Source organism: Strix aluco, chromosome 1 (genome assembly GCF_031877795.1).
Source record: "Strix aluco isolate bStrAlu1 chromosome 1, bStrAlu1.hap1, whole genome shotgun sequence".
NCBI lineage: Eukaryota > Metazoa > Chordata > Aves > Strigiformes > Strigidae > Strix > Strix aluco.
In genome coordinates, this window is record NC_133931.1 from 146955427 (window position 1) to 146967666 (window position 12240).

Sequence of the window (12240 nt, forward strand, 5' to 3'; positions counted from 1 at the left end):
CCCCATTTGAGAAAGCTAAAAGGTTTGTTACAAACAACTTGTAAAAAAGCAAAGAGAATTTAATTTATAGTGTTATGTGAACAACACAAACTCCTTGTGTTATTTCAGATGAAGTAGACCAAAAAAAGCACTATTGTTTACAAGCAGCAACTAAAGCAAGGCTTTGAAAAAAACATGGATTTGGCTTCTGTCAATATAGCAAAATATTTATTTAAATGAGTGTAATTTCCATTTGGTGTTGTAAGGGAAAGTATTTTTACAATTCATTTGTTCACTTTACCATAGTAAACCATCTTCCTTACTTTATGTAGTCAGGCATGAATACACTGTATTAAGTAGTAGTTACCTGGACATTTGAATTTCTTATGCATGGACCTATGAATTAAAGAATGCAATTTGAAAAACTGGTTTCAGATGAGATTAAAAGATCAAAGTAACTCCTTATTGTATCCTTTACATAGGTACTCTAACTGTAATTTTTTCCTTAATGTACGTACATATATTCCCTCTGTTTTTGTAGCTTTCTGATATTGTGTCCTCTGGAGTTCTTTTCAGTGTTAATTTTTGTGTATCCCATTTTTTTCATGTACCAAATGAAATGAAGATACGACAAGTGAAATAAACAGAGAAATAGGTTAACATGTAGAAAAATAGAAAACTTGTCTAGGAAATAGCTTTTTAAGTGGGTTTAATTTAAATGATCAAATTAATAAGGCTAACCAGAAGAGGATGGACTTTTTTGTTGCGAAGGGTGAAAGACATATTAAGAGAAACTTGTGAAACCTCAGGGGAAAATATACAGACAGCAGCTTTTAAAACAGTCTAGCCTTATGACCAGAAAGAATAAAAAAAAATAAGTTAAAAGAATTAATTGATGGCAGGGAATCAGCCCTTTCCCACCATGAGGAGTGCCATAAGCAGCAGTGAGTAAGCAGTGGTTGCCAGCATTTGGGGGTAATGACTAGGGGCAGGTATGTGATGGGATGCCTTTTTTAAGCTTGGTACCTAAGGAAACTTCTCTTCAGCGTAAAACGGAAGTAGAAATTAAACTTGTTGACTTGAAATGTAAAACCAAATTGTTTAGGGCATTTAAAAGGAATTTGTCTGTTACCAGTGCTATCAGTCCTTGAATTTTAAAGGTATTTTTGTTACTGTGAACTTGAAAATTGAGCTGGTGCTTTTTTTTCAAGGCATGAACTACATGATCCCATGATGTAGTGCCTTTGCTTATGTGTGGAGGTTATCTCCACAGTTGACTACCTCTGTGGCTTTGGAAGAAAGCTGGTCAGCCGTAGTGCTCCCCTTCTCTCTTGCAGATTATCTGGACCTATAGAAGTATGGAGCAGAGCTGGTATGCCTTGCTTCTCCCGGGACTTGCAGCACTTGAACTTTTCTTCGGAGTCTGGCCTTCTGGGAACCCCTGGAATTGCTAGGTTAAGCAAATAGCCTTATAGAAAGTTTGACTGATACCAGGAGATGAAAACAGTTGTGCTGGATCTGCTGAAAGATAGCAAGAGAGAGCAACAGAGAATCCCTGAGTGAATGCAATCACAAGATACCAAGCAGACCCAGGGGCTCTCAGTTTGTCAAGCTGGGGACCAGGGAACAACCTTGGTGGCTTGTTCCTGTGGAGTTCTTTTCCTTTGGCATACATCACACCCCTTTACAGAGATTATCTAAGACAGGATTGTAAAGGAAGGATGGAAAAACATATTTCCTATTACAATCCATTTGGCTGACTACTTAAAATTAATTAAAAAAGGTGGAATTTTAAAAGCTTGTTCTACCAACAGCTCAGTTCAGCTTCTGAAATCATTGAGACAGTTTACAAGACACTTAAGTAGGGACAGAGTTCAGTGGGTTTGTTTTGGTTTGGTTTTAAGCCTTCTAACCACACTTTACAGGATTTTGTTCTGTAATTTGGGTGCAGAAAACAGAATGAAAATTTGCCTTTGTTTTCTGACCAGCTTGAATATCATTTTGGTGCTCAAAAGCATTTTAAAAAGGCTTAAACGTTTTTTTTCCCTCCGTTTTTTTTTAAGGGCAGTGTTCTTTTTGTATGTTCCGTTTGTATGAAAGTAGGCACCCAAATTAGTGTTTGATGCATTAAAATCAGTTAATTCACTTAATTGGTTCATTAGGTACTTATGAATTTATTTGCCAAAGTTTGGTCATGTGTGACTTGCTGTCATTTAAAAATCTTCTCCTTTCAGGAGTTTCCAAATAAGTTTATGCATATTTATTGGGGATATTGTCATGCTGTCAATTCAGTAATTCAATTTGTTGACTTCAGTTACATAAATGAATAAATATTTGCAGTTTTGGTACTTTGCTTTTAGATGTTAGTATAAGTTAAAAGAGTACTATTTTGATTTACAGTATAATGTCACAGAGCAATACAATAATTGTGTATCCTCAATGTTTGCTAATATAGCTATTTCTCAGGAAGCACTGTTGTTGTGGAAACTAGCATAATTTTAATTAATGTTTTACACTATGTGCCTTACAATTAGTATTTTAAAAATAGAACATCTGTAATTGAACTTGTTTACCCACCTCAGTTATAGTGGGAACTGTACTCAATGGTAAGGTGTTTCATAAACTCTAAACATCTACAGCCAAATTCTGAGTTTGGGATATGTGTTTATAACTCCCTGTTGCAAATGAAGCACCCCATGAAGTGCATCTCTTCTTTACAGACAGCATAGATTGTACAACCATGTGTAACACAAACAGGAAATAAAAATGTGCTTCAGTAGAACTTAAATGTTGTACTGCAAGGCCTAGAATTATCTCTGTCTTAAGTTACACTGCTTTCAAGTATTTTTTCTTGAATTGTAGTTCTTTCAGATGTTTTGTTTAACCTGCTTGGAAGTAAATCACAGAATGGCTGAGGCTGGAAGGCACCTCTGGAGATCTCTTAATCCAACCCCCTGCTCAAAGCAGAGTCACCTGAAGCAGGTTGCTCAGGGCCTTGTCGCACTGATTTTTGAGTATCTTCAAGGGTGGAGATACCACAGCCTCTCTGGGTAACCCATTCCAGGTTTGACCACCCACAGTGGGGGGGAGGGGGGTGGGGGGAATAATTATTATTTTCTTATATTCAGATGGAATTCCCTGTATTTCAATTTGTACCCATTGCCTCTTGTCCTTTTGCTGGGCACCACTGAGAAGAGTCTCGCTGTCTTCATTATTCCTTCCCATCAGTTATTTGTACACACCGATGATACCCCCTGCGCCATCTCCAGGCTGAACAGTCCCATCTCTCTCAAGCCTTTCTTCATAGGTCAGATCTTCCAGTTCCTTAATCACCTTTGTGGCTCTTCACTGGACTTGTTTCAGTCCATGTTTCTCGTGTGCCAGGAAGCCCAGAACTGGACCCAGCTCTGCAAATGTGTGTGACCAGTGCTGAGCAGAGGGGGAGGATCACCTCCCTTAACATGCTGGCGATGCTCTTTCTAATGCATCCCATGATGCGGTTATCTACCCTTGCTTCAAGGGCACATATCTGGCTTATGTTCAACTTGGTGTCTGCCAGGGCTTATAGGTCCTGTTCTCTGCAAGGCTGTTTTCCAGTTGGTCAACCCCCAGCATGTACTGGTGCATGGAGTTATCCATACCCAAGTGCAGGACTTGGAACTTACCTTTGTTGAATTTCATGAGGTTCCTGTCAGTCCATTTCTCCAGCCTGTCCAGGTCCCTCTGGATGGCAGTCCACCTACCTGGTGTATCAACTGCTCCTCTCGGTTTTGTATCATCAGCCAACTTGCTGAGGCTTCTATCCCATTGTCTAGATCATGCATGAAAATGTAAAGTTATACTGGCCCCAAGTACCGACCCCTGCAGTGCTCCACTAGTGACTGGCCTCCAGCTGGACTTTGTGCTGCTGTCCACAGCCTTCTGAGACGAGCAGTTCAGCCAGTCTATCCCCCTCACCATTTACTTATTCAGTCTGTACTTCTTTGGTCTTGGCAATGAGGATGTTATGAAAGACAGCATCAAAAGCTTTGCTGAAGTCAAGACAACATCCACTTGTCTCTCCTCTCAGTGAGATGAGCCAGGCATCTCATTGCAGAAAGCAATCAGGTTGGTCAGATGTGATGTCTGCTTTCATAAATCCATGCTGACTACTTCCAATCACCTTATTTTACTCCATATATTAAGGAAATTGTTCCCAGATTTATTTGCTCATCACTTCCCAGGATTGGAGGTGTTGCTGACCTGCCTGTAGTTTACTGGATCTTCCTTCTTGAAAATAGGACTTTTGCTTTCTTACAGTCCTCAAGAACATCCTCTGATCCCCATGACCTTTCAAAGATAGTTGAGAGTAGCCTCCTGTTAACATCAGCCAGCTCCCTCCGTATCTGTGGATGCATCCTCTCAGGACCCACAGGTTTGTGTATGTCCAGTTGTTTTAAATTTCCCTGAACTGGAACCTCCTCTGCTGACGGCAAGTCTTCATTGCTCAAGACTTTCTCACTGGTTGCAGAGGCCTGGGATTTCTGAGAACAGAATATTGAAGGAAGAAATACCTTTAAATTGACTGCCTTTTTTCTGGTAGTAGTCTGTCGCTCTGGCTATCAGAGATGCACTTAATGTGCTTTAAATGCAAACCAGTTCTTTGCAGAATGTGTGTATTAAATAAATTTAAGGTCTGTTGATAGACCTATATTTAAAGCTAAACTATTAATGTCTTTCCATAATTACACTGAAAAAGAAAAATTTTAGTGCGCAAAGGAGTATGAATTTACCAGAAATGTGGGAGTTTCTTCTGTGTGCTTCTCTCCTGTGTTGGCCTGGCTGAGTGCTGGCTGCACAGAGATACGTAACAGGAGTGACTACAGGCAGTGCAGGGATTTCAGAGACATTTTTCATGTGTCAGAACAACAAGGTGGCTTAGTCTGCAGTCACGTTCACGTTGCCATTGAGAGCTGTCGTATGTGCCTGAGCAAGGTTGTTTTAAGCTTGTATGACTGTCACAGTCTCAGTCTACAAGCGTTTCTGTGCAGTCATCAAATGGGGAAAAGGATGGAAGAAAAAAAAGGTGACGATGCTGTTTCCAACTCAGCAGGAACCTGACAGCTCCTGAGCTCAACAGGACTAGGATGCTGAGAGCTGCTGCCTCCCAGGGTAGAGGCATGGCCATCTGCAGGAGGCAGGACTCTGGCTCCTGGCTTCTTCTGAGCTCCAAGCCCAACAGCAGCTTGGGAATCCCACTGCTTATGGGGGTGCAAAGCACAAATCATCCCTTTCCTGCTGAGCATGTGCCACCAGTGGGGAGCATAGGTTAGTCAGACCTGCTCTCCAAAGAGAAATTGGACCTCCCCACTCAGTGGAGTCAGAGCTGAGGAGCCACCCATCATCTACTCTTCCAGCACAGCTCTGCCAGCTTTAAGTTAATAACTTTTAAAAAACCTTTCAGTGTCTTAGGGTTCCTTAAACAGCCAGCATTTCTCAAGGGGTTGCACGGCAGTGAGGACTTAGCCTAGCATTACACGAAGGTCTGACAGGTCATTACCCATCCTGCACACAAGTGAGGACAGCTCTGGGTGGGAGCCGTGGCACTGCCTCAAAACTAGTGGGAGACTGCAGATGGTACAGTAATTATTCCCAAGAGTAGCTTTGCCATCTTTTGGGCTGCTTTCTGCTGGCACTCTTACACAAAAAAGGTCATTTATTTTCCTTGGCGTATCTTCTGTTGTTAACGCATCTTGATAAGTGAGGGTTGCAATGAGTGTCTCTTGTTCATGGTAGACCATGCATAACATACCCCGTATTAGATGTCTCATCTTACAAGCACACTGTATGATGTCACCACAACCATTTGAGCTTCTGCTTCAGATCATTACTAAGATCCTGAGTGCAGGCCCAGCCAAGCAACATCCAGTGGGACCACTTTGTCCACCTGTTTGTAAGGGCCTGCACTGAAGAAGCACCTTCTCTTCATTTTGAATAGAGCTGACTGAAAGCTCCAGGTGAGAGAACTGTAGAAGAAAAAATACTGTCTTTTTAGTAAGACAGAAAAATGTCAATGTTATTTAAATTTTGTATTTTGATTGAAATTTTTCGTATTATATAATGTTTTATGTAAGTTGTTTTCTCTCAGAGATTTTAAAAAGTTTAAGTTTTTTAAAAGTAGTATTTCATAAAAATTACTTTCATAAAATTCAATAAAGAAACATGTGTGTTCCAATAACATTTAAAAATCCATTAAAGTGTCAGTAACACCTTTGATACAAACGCTATGAAGAATGCAGCAGAAATAAGAAATGACTTAACTGAAAGAATGCCACTATAAAGGGAAAGATGTGAAATTATTTTCTTCTCTTTTTCTCTTCATCCACCATCAAGTTTTAAGCCATTTGCACATTTTAATGAGTAAGGGTAGAATGTAGCATTTTTCCTGGGGAATATTCTAATAACTTTAAATAATTATTAGCAGGTTATGAATAGGCTATTTTTTCTCTCATCTTACTACTAACATTGATTCCAACAGAAGGCTAGTATTTATTTCATTATAAATAAATTATCGCCATATTAAGGCAGCTGTTAAAATCACTGATAGAGAACTAATCACTCATTCTTAACAAAGTTTTTTGTGCAACTGTAAAAGTAACTTCATAATATGAAGTGATGTCTGGTGGGTTAATATTGTGGATGAAGTTGTAAGACACCTCCAGGGCTGATGGTTGACTTTCCTGCTTCTCCCTGTTTGCAAAGGTGTTTGCGTCTGCCAAAGTACATTTCAGTGTTGCAACTTCAAAGAATTTTAGAATGGCTGTTTGCAAGATGACAGGGTTTTTTTGGTGAAAAGAGAAAGGAGAAGTTGTATATCCCAGTGAAAAGGAAACCAGGTGAAGTGACCTATTGTAACAGCTTTCTGGGACTCATTGAGTCTCGTGGCCTGAGTAGCCACGTGCTTGACATAGTGCAGTCATGCCGCATGTGCTCTCCGCATCCTCTGTGGTGGCTGTGAAAGTCCAGAGACTACCTCGATTTATCTCTTCACACTCAGTGCAGGCCGGAGGCTGAGATCTGCGGCAACCCTGTTGATGAGAGCACATGTTCACAGTGGTGACAGTATGGGGTGACTATCAATGCCATGGCTATGAGCGTCTCCCTTCTGTGCTCTTGGGAAATGCTTTTGAGCACAGTGCACTCTGAGAGCTCTGGTAGTGCTGTAACACATGGCTATTGCCATGTGACCTGGCTGCTTTCAAATTCAGCTCATCTGTCATGGGCCAGCTTGAAAATCGGTTGACAACACAGTGTTGACTGAGGTTTAATACCTCAGGCTGGCAAAGGTTTGCAAGGTCTGAAATGCGGGTTTGCAAGGATGGGCTCCTCTTTGCAGCTGGAGATGGAAAATCTGATAATTTTGGGAAGCATCCTTTTGGGATGCAGGCAAACTTTCCCTGGACCAGAACATGAGTGGCACTGTGGTAGTTTAGTCCATTTTATTGTGTGTGAGCTGCTCTGTTAATTTCACTGTCTGGTAAGGGAGGGCAGGGTGGAACTGGAGGGTACCGTTGGCTGACTAAAAGCAAGAAGGGAAGGAGTCAGGAGTGCAGGAGGTGCTCAGATATGAACCAGCGCACGGAGATGGGACGAGCATTGCCGCAGCACTGTGGCACTGCATCTATGGCAACTAAGGGAAGGAGAATGAGCAGTGTAATGTTTCCTGTGATGGGGAGCATAAAGAAGAGATTTGAAAATGCTGCTCTCAAGTGATATGGTTTGCTTTACTATTTGTTTTGCAGTTTTTCATAGTGTGTAGACTGGGACTTGATAATAGTGTTGCATAGCCCATTTGGACTTCTTTGGGTGTCCTGGACTGTTGACTTGTATTCAGGTGTTGGATTTGGATGCATAAGAAGTAAAGGTGCCTTTAAAGTTAATTGATTCTTAAAAAGAGGGAGAGGAGGAGGACAATTAGCAGGATGCTTTTCATTACTCTCTCTCTCAGTGAAAATGTGTAGTAGATACAAGGTAAAACTATACCACTGTATGGGTTATTTACCGTATCAGAGCATCTCTTTCTGCCACATTAGTCAATGGGAAGCTGATGCTGCTGGTGGTGAGCCAATTCATGGCCTGTTATGTAGCTCCTGGAAAGATTATATAATTTATAGAACTTGCTAATGTTTGGCAGTTTCACTGGGCTCCAGGTTGTAAGGCGTTCACCCATTTACTTGTGAGCCAGGGTGGTCTCTCATGTGAAAGTCCCATGTCTGACTTCCTCCCTTCACAGTGAGAGCACAGACATGACAGCAGTTTCTGGTTCTCATTCTTCTTTCCTCTTCCTGCTATTCCACAGGCTTTTCTGACAGCCTTGAACATTCCTGTAGGTATCACTGCTCTTCTACTCTCTGCCTATTTGTCCTTAAATTAGTAGTCCTGCCAGTGAGACAAAGGCTTTCTTTGTAGCTGGGCCATTTCTATAAAGACTCCTTAAATCCTAATGTTCGTATCTGACTGAGGAAAAAAAGTGGGTGAGTGGCTTTGAATTCATACATTTTTATTTGGAGGGAAAAAAGAAAAAAATAAAAAGGATCAAGCAAGTGAAAAAAAAAGCCAACAGGTAAAAATAAGTCTCAATTTCAGAAGAATTCCCATTTGTTATTTTTCTGACATTTTATTTCATTGCTTCTCCATTTCTTTTTTTGGAAGGAGTTGTTTCAGGAGAGAAAACAGTAGTCTCATTTTACCTACTATCACCCAGGCTGTTTTGGGGCAGTGTATGGATGCAAGTGACACGTGCTGACAGACAAAGCCACCATTGTAGTTACGTTCAACACACCTCACGGAGAGTAGCTGCTGTTCCAGAAACGGGAGGAGAAGGAGAGCGTACATGTGCCACGTGCTGGGGACAGATTCCCTTTGCTCTGACATGACTTTTATACATCTTGTTAGAAATGAGTGGGTTGGTGACCAGGCAGGGATCGCAGGGGACACGGCAGGGCTTGGCATACCAAAGAAAACCCAAGGCCACATGGGCTCTTGTAACTGAGTGAGAAAATTCAGATTTATGGCTCTCCTGGAATCAGACTGAAGTGAGACTGGTAGTAAACAACTTCTGTGCTAATAGCAGGGTGTCTTAGTGCACAGGTGGTTTGGAACAGAAGTGAGTGCCTTTAAGCATTGTTTTATGGTGTTGTGCATTCCAGACTGAAAAATGGCCACAAGCTTTATTGCTTTAATATTAACACTTTTTCATTACTGTCTCTTTCTCCCCCTCCTGCAAACTGCTGCATTCATCCATTATAAAGTGGCTCTTTCTTTTTCTCCCTCACCTGCCATTTTTCACAGTGTGAGGAGGGAGAGGCAGGTGGGTGGCAGGGGGGACAGTTGAGGACATCATGGCACCACATCTGTTGCCAAACAAAGCCAAAGCCTGGGTTGCTGCCAGATAACCTGTTGAGGGAGCTCACAAAGCCATCAATGATAAAAGCATCCCTCCTGCCACCACTGCCACTTTCTAGTGACCTGCGAGGGGACTGCACCTCTTACGAGAGCTCCTCCCATTAGGGTTTTCCATCCTCCCTCCTGCTCCTTGATGTCAGGGGCTTTGCAGCACAGGTGTTGGTATCCATCCCTTCCCAACACTTGCAATCAGGTATTTCCACCACATTTGCCACTGAAGGCTGTGTACCAGCATGTTTTAAAACTGGGAAACAAGTAATAGTCACAGGACCAAATTTGCCCTGCTCCTCACTGCAATTTGGAAAAATGGTGTAAAAAAATTATTTTTCAAAATCCTATTCTTATATTCTCTTTCCCATTCTAAATATGTCAAGTTAAGTTTATCTCCGTGCCAGTACCAACTGTAACCAGAGTTAAATTAGCCTTCCTGTTAGCTCTGCTTGGTTTTCACTTTTCAACAAGCCTTAGTAAAATAAATCATGTCCCACTTGTCTTTAAATTTCATTATCATGACCTAACTTAATTTGCTATAAATTATTTCTACCTGAGCTTCTTCGACTGTGAACTTGCAACCTCCAGTGTCTTGCCCATTAGATCATTGCCCAGTTAATCAAGATTTTTTTTTTTTTCTTCACAACTCCTGCGTTTTGTATTAGCTAGCTCCAGTAAAGTCAACTTGCCTGTATAACCTCTGTGGGGACGCACAAAGAGCTGATATATTCTTGTCTTTAAAATAAGGGTTTTATTAAACTGAGTTTTAGTCTCTTCCTGTCATGCTCTAGTGCTGCTAATAAAGACCTCTTTTCCCCTAGAATAAATGTGACCTCAACAGTTTGTTCTCATCTTGGAGGCAGCCATTGCAACACTTTCTTTTGACTCTTCCTTTCTTTTCTTTTCTCCTTGGGAAGAATAACTGACTGACTGGAAAATCTCTGCTCTCACAGTATTGAGCAGCTGTGCCTTGTTTTTGTTTTTTAGCACAGCTAGATTTCATGTCTGATAAAGACTGGTGTTTATTTCCACTGAGAAATGCCGATCCATTTTTTTTTTCTTTAGAGCTGTTCCTTTTATTTAGCAATTGTTGATAAACAACTTTTATCTCAGCCCCCTGAACACTGAAGGCTCGCCTCTCACCAAGCTGCTGAATTGCAACCAGGCTAAATATTTTTGCTGAGTAAGGGTCAGAGAACCCTTAAAAAATTTCAACCTCCTACATCAAGTTGTAATAACTTGCCATGTTCATATGTCCTCAGAAGAGAAACTTACACAGCGAGCTTTTTATGACTTTGGAAAAATACTGAATGGTTTGAAAAAAAAATAAAAGGATTTTTACCTGTCTTCCTGGTAAGCCTTGGGGATGCTCCAGAGCAGACATTTCAAAATGAAAGCATGCTGATTGTTGCTTAGGTGGAACACATGTAATTTGCAAAGTCCTTTAATGGCAGCGGAGGGCCTGATGTAACTCACCAGCACAATAGCCAGATTTTCTAACTCTCATTTGGAGACAAGTGGTAACATGCAGCTGTTTATGATGAGCAGTCTAACATTATTGTTCAATATAGCCATTCTTTTGAAAACAGACACCCTTGCTTGGTGCCTAGATCCTGGTGGAGCAGATATGTCTGCTTGAGTAGTTTAACTGTTATGGTGGGTGTTGATGGAATTGAGTTTTCTGGGTGCATTCAGATTCTGCTGAAGTCATCCTGTTACCTCCCGGTACGGAATGGTGCAAGAACAGCAGGTACAAAAGGTACTGCCTTGGGCACACAGCAGTCTCCTCAGTTCTGACATGCTTCAGTCTGACCTAAATTATTGGCTCAATATGAGGTTTACTGGTAAAATGACACGTCATGTGATAGGCAGGGGGTCAGATTAGATGATCTAATGGCTCCATCTGGCCTTAAACTCTTAATTAGGGAAATGCTGCCAGCACAAGATGAAATTGAAGCTTTCCGCTTTCTGCTGCTAGATTTTGCTTGCTTGGGAGATCCTCAGCTGAAGGAGAGCTTCAGAGGTTGTACCCAGGCTAGTCTTTTCCTTGGCCTCTAATGCTGGTAGCAGCCAGCAGAGCTAGAAGCGAGTTCTGGTGAGAACCTGCTAATCTTGCTTTCATGGACGTACAAAAACCATGTGTCTAACTATTCCAGACTGTCACATGTTCAGCTTTTAAAGCTATAGTATCTAAATATAGAAATAAAATCTATTATTAGCCTGGTACTATGGCATTCATTGAAAGAAAAAAGATAAATTTCTCTGGCAAGCTGATGAAAAAGAAATTATAGTTATCTGAAGCTGCTCATGGATTAAAATATTAAAAGTGGGGATGTGGTTTTAGTGATGGGTGGTTTGATACAGTAGAGGTTTATGATACCTTTACTTGACACCTTTGGTGCAGAAATGGGAAATATAGATGTGTGTGTTGTTGTTGATGCACTCTTTGCTCTCTCAGCTATGCAGCTGGCAGTGTGCAGGTTTAATAACCATTGATACAGCAAAACCAGCATCACTGATCAACCAGTTTTGTCAGCAAGCCCAAATGGCTTGTAGTTAGCTCAGTATATCACTTGATTCCAGAAGGTCACTTGAATGTCTTCTTAAAGTTGCTTAATTGCTTATTGATCTCATAATTATTCCATACTTGCGGTCTCTTTTGCTATTTTCTGAAATGCATTGATACGTCACAATTTTAATTTCTTTAATAGAAGATTGTGGTATTGTGGTTTTGTGGTGTTGAGCATTCGCTTTTAAGTTTAGAGCTTTTAATTGGGAATTTCAAACTTTTTTGGTTTCCTTTATATACAAATGTTACACATTTTC

General features: G+C 41.0%; 1 protein-coding gene across 3 annotated transcripts in view; it reads left to right on the top strand.

The window, feature by feature from the left end:
• The window catches only part of LRRC3B (leucine rich repeat containing 3B), a 47458-nt gene that overhangs the window by 22276 nt on the left and 12942 nt on the right, over positions 1–12240 (top strand). The gene's annotated exons all lie outside the window — the stretch shown is intronic.